We start from the raw sequence: 8,001 nt of genomic DNA, 5'->3' as shown, positions 1-8,001 counted from the left end.
TGTAATGGACATCAAACAAAGTAATACTGTGGATGTAATCTATTTAGATTTGCAAAAGCATTTAATCTAAACAAGCAATTGAGCTACATGCAAGCATGGACTAGTGTTTACAATTTTGCTTTGATACAAGAACATGAACACTTATTTTTTTATATTTTACTTTTGTTACTCTACATTTTTTTCTCTCGTAACCAGGACTACCTGATAACATCGGAGGTTCTGTTTAGTATTTATTATATTTTTCAGACACGGTATTCTGTGGCATTCCTGGTATGTCATCTGTCATCAGTTGGGTTAAAAGGAATAATGGAGCATATCAGGGTTCTTCATGGTATCAAGGCCATACCTGGGAACTCTCTGGCTTCGACCCTTCTCCCAGGGGTCCAGGGGTCCCTTCTCTGGGAGGATCCCTGCTCCCCTGGGTCTGTAGGTCGGTTTCTTCTCTGGGCAGGGGAATTGTCTTTGACTGTGCCCACTGCCTCCCATTCCTCACCCTCTAAAGGTCGTCTGGGGCTAGCCTCACCCCGACAGGTGACTAGTCCCAGCCTTCACATAGATAAGAGAGAGAACTATGGGTAGCCTAAACTAGGAAGTTCCCAGGAATGGTCAGGACCCAATACTCTCATTCTGCCTTCCCTGTACTTAGAAAATGAATTGTACAATAATATTTAACACAAAAACAGTTTATATGTATTTAGAGACATACAGGAACATAATGCAAATAAGATAATTTTATGCAATATTATACCTCCTAAGTGCCTCCTTTTGCCCTAAATCCCCCCCACTCCTAGTCTTTCCCAAATGTCCCTCTTTTTTATATGGTAGTTATGAGTGTGTGCCAGTGTTGCACAACCCCAAAAGTTAAAATAGTGTAAATGCCTTACTTTTAACTCTGTCCGAAAGTCGCATAAAAAGTCTTGGTAATGTCCTGCCCCACTAGTGCCACGACGCCTAAAACAGGTGTCCCTCTTTAGCTGTTTGAAATGTCTGCCGCTGCAATTCTATTAGATTATGAGACACTGCATAACAATGCAATTCAATACAGTAGGAATAAAATTTTATTTCACGGGTTAAACTTCCAATAAAAGTACTAACTAGTAAAGGCCAAACTCTAAAAGCTCAAGAAATTATACCTGTTCCAGCTGTAGTCTAGAGATTAAAGCATCAATTTACAGTAAAGGAGACATGTGTTTGGTTACTCACTCCATGGTCAGATCCAGACTTGACTACAGAAATTTCACTTTGCCTTGCCAAGTATCCAGATTAATCAGTCAATTCATAATACTGCAGATTGAGTTATTAACAACCAGAACAAGTGCGAGCACATCAGTGAAACTGTGGAAAGTAGATGTTCCTTGGTTCTACAAATCAAATTATAAGTCATGTAAAAAAAAACTTTAAAGCAACTAATGGCTTAGCAGAAAAGAATACATCGTTAAGTGGAATCCATTACGTTCCAATCAAAGTGTTGGGGTCAGTGCATGTTCGGTTCACATGTGTAAAAGAGTTTACAACCGCAAGTGTCCTGAAACTTAGAAGTTACATTAGTGGATACATGTGTTTAAATATTTTTTACATTTTTCAATTTGTACTGTAGAAATATATTCCTCAGTATTATAGGTATTTGGCAATTTAGGCGCCATTAAATAAATTAGTGTGGTTAATTTTTTCTCGAAAGTGGACTGTAAATAATTAGCGGGGTATCCATCTTACCCCCTGTTGTTTTTGACACTGTATTAAAAGCCTACCTACACTAATAACGGCACTTCGGGTTCCCACAAGGTGTTAGAAGAATAGTAGTTAACACTTTGCTGCTTAGCTGCAGGATCGACAGATGAAACAGTTAAAATTGGTCTGAATCACTGAGGAATGCAGGCTTAAGTGTTTCTATCTTTGCTTCTATAATGGGTGTTTCTTTGATTCTAAAGTTAATGAAATGCATCACAAACTTGATTTATGATGGAATAATTACCAACAAGCAGGATTTAATGTACAGCTCTTTAAAGTCTGAAGTTATTTCCTGAAAAGTTACTCAGAAGAAAGCATTCCCACAAATCCCGAGAAAATGTCATTAAAGCAGCATTTGGGGTTTAATGTCGAGACTACCCTCCTGCCCCTCCTCACGTCCCTGCCTGGAAATGAACATACGGCTTTGGTTATGATAAGCTCTCGTACACTTTTACCAATAGCTAACATGCATGATTACAAGTTAGATGTAATGCTGGTTTTAACATTGGGAGATTTCCACTATGGCTTCCATGTGGCCTCCTTTTCCCTTGGAAATGACATCAAAATACTTTGAGACTAAGCTCTGCTAAAGGGATATATTGTGCTTACCTAATACAGAGCTTGTTATTTTATCAGATTTATCTTTGTCCTGAAAAATCTTACAATTTAGATTTGTTGTAAAGTCAGGAATCTCTGGTAAGAGTTCAGACTTTGGCAACAAACTAACCAAGAAACTACCCATTTTTATTATCTCATGGAATCCAGGAATTTGGGACAATATTGCCCAACATTCTGTGGGGTCAAAATACCATTCAGAAAGTGAGTTTGGGGAGATGGAGATACTATTGTATTAATGGAATAGGAATTTAAACATTTCATGAGGACCTCATCCATCCCAGAAGTTATATTGCAGTGCTGTTAGACCTTCAACATTCATCACAAATGGTGCATCACTGATGCATAAAAGTAATATTGTTTAACAATTACTACATGATCTATCTGTTTGCTGGCAATGTGGTTGCAACAATGAATTGCTTATCCTTAAAAGATTGAGTCTGTCACCATTACAACTTTTAGCATTTACCATCTTCATGTATTTAAACTTTTTTGTCATTTTGCTGTGGAGATATTTGGTTTAAAAGTAAAATATTTTTAATTTATGGGAGTTGAGATTTGTGGTGGAAGTAACATATCTTACTAATGTCCTTACTGTATCTCCGATTCACCTCTTCTCCCAAACCTTACAAAGGCTTCCAGACAAAGACAGCCGCTATCAAAGAGGGACAGTAATTTAACAAAAGGGAGAAAACACTTAATGGGGAGGAATAATCATCCAGATCCTGTGAAGGGGAGTAAAGATGGCAGCTCTCATGGCATACACAAGAAGCAAGTTACTTTTAATACACCAGACCTTTTAATATTGTAAAATAGTCTACATTTTATCGTAAAGGCAAGTACTACATTGTTTTGTCATGTGTTATACCTTAAACCCGTGAGGCACAGAAGGCTATTGTAAGTGGGCACAGTATATATTTTCTGAGGCTATGAGATGCTTTATGTTTTTTGTTGTTGATGTGTTGCTAGCTTCACTAGTGGACTTTTGGTAGGGGAGATACATAAGGGAAGGGATGTAGTCCCCCTTTTCTTTCTTTGGAATTGAATCAGTTAATCGGAGAAGGGGGAGCAAGAGACACCCTTGGGAAAATGTCAAACTTAGTAACCAAGCATGAGTAATCTCAACATCCTCCGGACCAGATAATAAAGGGTTTGTCGTCCCCCCTCCCCTCCCATGGAAATAACAGGGCATCTAATAACAGCTCAGCTTATCTTGCTTTGGCGTTGACAAATCCTCTAATTTCAAAGATCATAGGACCAGGACAATGTCTGTTCTCATTACCCCTCAGGGTATGTTGCAGAATGGAGAGGTTCCCATTGGGAGAGAGTAGAATTCTCTTCATCCTTAACTCTCTTCTGCAAAAAATGGATTGAGTAATTTTATTTGTTAATATTTTGAGAATACCTTTATTTTAACTTTTTTACCTTTTCAAGCACTCCTGGTATGTAAAAGAACTAATTTCTAACAGCTTTTCCATTAACTATACATTTATATTATTATTAGAAGTAGTAGTAGTGATGATGATAATGCGAAATGTGTTATTGTATTTATCTGCAAAAAATATATTTTTCAATATATTGCTTAAATTATGTTTGCTAACCTGTGCTCATGGCGTTAAATTTTAGAATTTTTATCCCACCTTTTACTTACTATGATATACATAGACAGACAGCTTCATTGGACACTCCTGCCATCCTTTGCAAATGCATTTGCTCCACGTCCTGCTTGAAATGTGTTTGGCTGAATGCATCTTCTTACACCTGACGTACTCCCTTCCATTGCTGGATCTACTGAGCGAGGCATGCAGAGCTTTGTCCAGACCCCAGTGCACATGTGTAATGTTTTCCCAATGATTTCCTCTAATTGGCTGATTAAGCTTTTCAATCAGTCACAGGAATACTCCCATTCATTTCACTGGAAGTACTTTACTGTCACTGATTGACAGCTTACGCAGCCAATAAGGGTTAAGAAATTTCCGATCATGGAGGAAGAAAGAAAATGTGAACCATGGCTGCAAATTCAGTAAGTGTTTTTTTGTTTTGTTAGAATGCATATTAAAGTACTCGCAGAGTACAGTTAAACATATTGAAAAACTAAACTATCTCTCAAAAAATATCCTATATGCTCTTTTGATTAATGAAAATGTTTTTGTGTGCACCCATTTTAGACAGCACTGAAAAAGAAATACAATGTTGCATATGATTTCTAACGCAAGTTCCATTGGAAACTCAAGTAACAGAATAGTTGAGTAGACCAGAGTTGCGGTTAACGTTAGTGTATAATGTGGAGGGTTTTCCTCCCGTTGTTTCCCGTTTTCTGGGAGGTTAACCAGTGTGGGACATGGAAGGATAGAAACCAATTGTAATAGATCAGTAATGACATAAAAGACAAGATGATTGAGCAGATTGCTCTTAGAAATGTAGACTTACGTTTGCTGCTCAAGTAGAAAAGGCTTGGTCAAAGAGCCCTTTCTATTCAAGCAGTACTCATTCTGTTCTTTTATTCTTTATTTTTTTTACATTTGTAGTAGCAAATGGTCTCTATGTGTTGGGTCTTTTTGCAATACGTGGAAGCGGTGTGAAACCTGGCATTATGATGAGTGAGTGTGTATCTCTTGCAAGAATATATTTTAATTCTGTGTAGTTCATTTAGTAAGATAGCCTCCAATGCTTAAGTCTGGGCTAACATCTTCCTAATAGATGGAGCATCCAACTCGTCTCTAGACTCCCAGTTTATTAAATGTACCTTCTAGGCTTAGAAATCTCCTCTAGGAAGTGTTGTTGTGTGGGGTGTAAGGGGGCTGAAGTTCTGGGTATGTTGGTGAGAGCTCTAGTAAGGGAGATTAGGAATATGGGGTAATATATTGAGAGGGCAGTTTATAGCATGTGTGGAGGCTGTATAAAGTTCGTAGTGTGGTAAGAGAACCTAGTTAACTTTAAAGCTTGAATGGACTCAAGACCCTAATCTGCTCTGTATTCTGTATAACTGAATCATTTTTGGAAGTACTTTTTTAAAGCACAATTTTTATAGTAAAAAAAGAGAATAATACTAATGAGCAGGGGTAGCTTCTACTGCAGAGTAATTTAATGAGTGTTCCAGAGGCAATGTCCTTTCTTGGCACCTTAAATTACTAAACAGAGTATGTAATATTTTTTTCTAATTTTGTTTGGAATTATTCTTTATAACGACTATATAGCGCCAATGCAGCTTTGTACAATGAGGTATGGATTCTTAGAGCAGACCAACAGCAGTGATTAACACACACATGGCCTAGATGGTAATATTACCAGCTAATGTTTTTTGGACTAGAAGCTTTACATTAGGTAGATGGCGGTAGAATAATCATAAGGCAAAGCAGACCAGAGATGGTTCCCTTTACAGAGAAGAATAACCAGAAAGAATACATGCACCTGCGCAGACAGGCTGGCATTATGTTTTCCCTCTTCAACAGTTGTTCCGTGTTGGGTTTCAGAAGTTGAAAAGTAATCAGGAGACATTTATCAGGATAACCCCTTTTTGGCTCAAGAGGAATTGTTTTGTTACTTTTAGTTCAGTACACAGCCGGACAGTCCTCTATGATTCTGCACCAAACCCCCGTACTTTAAGGTCCATTTCTATTACAGAAATTATAGGTAGCATGGAAATTGAGGAAGTTTCGACTTTCTAAACCAGTGGTTGAAACCATTCTTGCAAGAAGGAAAACATTTCCTTTAATGATTTGTGAGAAGCTTTGGTATTAACCATTTACACTAAACATTGCCATGATCCCAACAAAGTATATTTAATTTGGAAAGTCATATTTATATTACATTTGGGGCTTATTGAAGTCAACCAATCTCAACAACCAACCTTTTATAAATGCCCAGTCAATACTTCAAGGAGGGGAATTCAACAATCCAAATGCTAAATTTGAAGATGAGACCATTTCTAGCTCATGGACGTGGGCAAAGTGGTGACTCCATGTCCAGTTCAGTATTTCACAAGCATGTGTGGGCTACTTCAATTTCTTGCAGTTCATCAAATGCTTCATGTGTTTCGAAGGGACTAGTGGATGTTTAAATCCCTGCACCAACAAGCATTAAGGAAATAAAGTCGCTGAGTTATATGTTATATTTGTTTCTGTATTAATTCCTCATTTTACATTTCAGATCAGAACAACAGAATTACAAGGGTGACCAAAAAAGGTGACATTAAGGAACAAAAGAAGGTTAAGTTCTTTCAAGTAAAACATTTCTATTCATAATTCATTTGGCGTAATTTATCTATACATCTTTGTGTGCCCTGTAGAAGTTAGTACTGGACACACCAAATATTCTGAGCTCCTAGAAATAAGGATCATCAGGGGTCCAATGAGGGATTGTGCCTGCTAAATGGAGTATGGACTCAAACATCTTTCCACTTTTTTGACAGCTAGGTTCCTCATTCAGTGCATTGAGAAAACTCTTTTTGTTTTCTGTATGTATATACACAATACCTTCTTAGATATGAATCCCCAGTTAACAAGCACATCTGGTAACCCAATAATTACTTAAAACCAAAGTAAAAAAAAAACACTGAATCAACATCTTACCCAATATGAGATCTTGCTTTAAATACATCAAAAGAAAAGTTCAAAAAGGAGTGTAAACCCACTGTAGTATTTAGTTACTATGGTGATTTTAAAATGTTGTATAAATAAATATTTCAAATACTTTTAACTGGCCTGATTTTTGGAAAAAAATTGTAAAAATAAACATGTCACTACCTTGACTATTGGAAAGGTCCAAAAACAGTAAAGCCCCCATTAATCATATTAAGAGTGAAATATTAAAGCGAGTTTTGTGTTTGTTCCGGTTTAGGAGAGTGGGGTTTTAGCAGTCCCTAGTACTTAAGGGGTTAAGGGTGGCACAGCTGGTGGGAGACACAAGTTCTGGCTTTGTGCCAGGCGCAGCTTTCTGAAGACAGGACCAGCTCCTGCTAATAGCTGGGAAGGGTGATTAAATGCAGCTGCCTGGATCCAGAGCCTTTCAGGGGATCCCTTTTCAGATTCCTCCCATAATTGACCCTTTCAAGACCAAACAGGTCCACAAACTCCTGCATGCCAATGTTTCACTGTAGGAGAGTTGCCGTTTCCCTGATTTTATGAATGGCCAATCTGAGTGACCTTTTGCTTGGATGATCCTGTCTATAGCAAATGTATTTATATTTCCACCCACCTGATTAAACTACATAATACAGGACCAGCTCAACCTTTCTTGCAGGGAAATGTACACATCCCTGGCTAATTTTTGCAGTGAAACCACAGCTGCAAAGCTCTCCCTTTAGTAAATAAGCCCAGGGTTTAGTGAATGAACCCCTTAAAATATAAGCATAGCTAGCAGGTTTAGGCTGGTGACTGCAGTAGAAGCTCACAACAACGCTCATTATGCTCTTGCAGCCATGACAGTCTCTGACATTGCATTTCACAATAGTTGTTTGGAGCAGGAGTCAGAAATAATTTGTGTCATCTAATAAGAGGCTGTCATCTAATAGTCATGTTAATCAAATATGTAGCAAGTGTAACTTAAGTGCAACATCTGCCTAATTTAAGCATTTGTGCGACCTGCTATCCTATAAATTATTAGGAGGAAATGTACATCTTAGCTGGTTGTAGCCTACACCAGTAATTTAAAAACTGT

The sequence above is a fragment of the Sceloporus occidentalis genome, unplaced genomic scaffold (genome assembly GCF_023333645.1).
Source record: "Sceloporus occidentalis isolate IW3139 unplaced genomic scaffold, rSceOcc1.0.p SCAF_34, whole genome shotgun sequence".
Classification (NCBI taxonomy): Eukaryota; Metazoa; Chordata; class Lepidosauria; order Squamata; family Phrynosomatidae; genus Sceloporus; species Sceloporus occidentalis.
The sequence above is the reverse complement of the archived record's forward strand: the minus strand, read 5'-3'. Positions refer to the sequence as shown.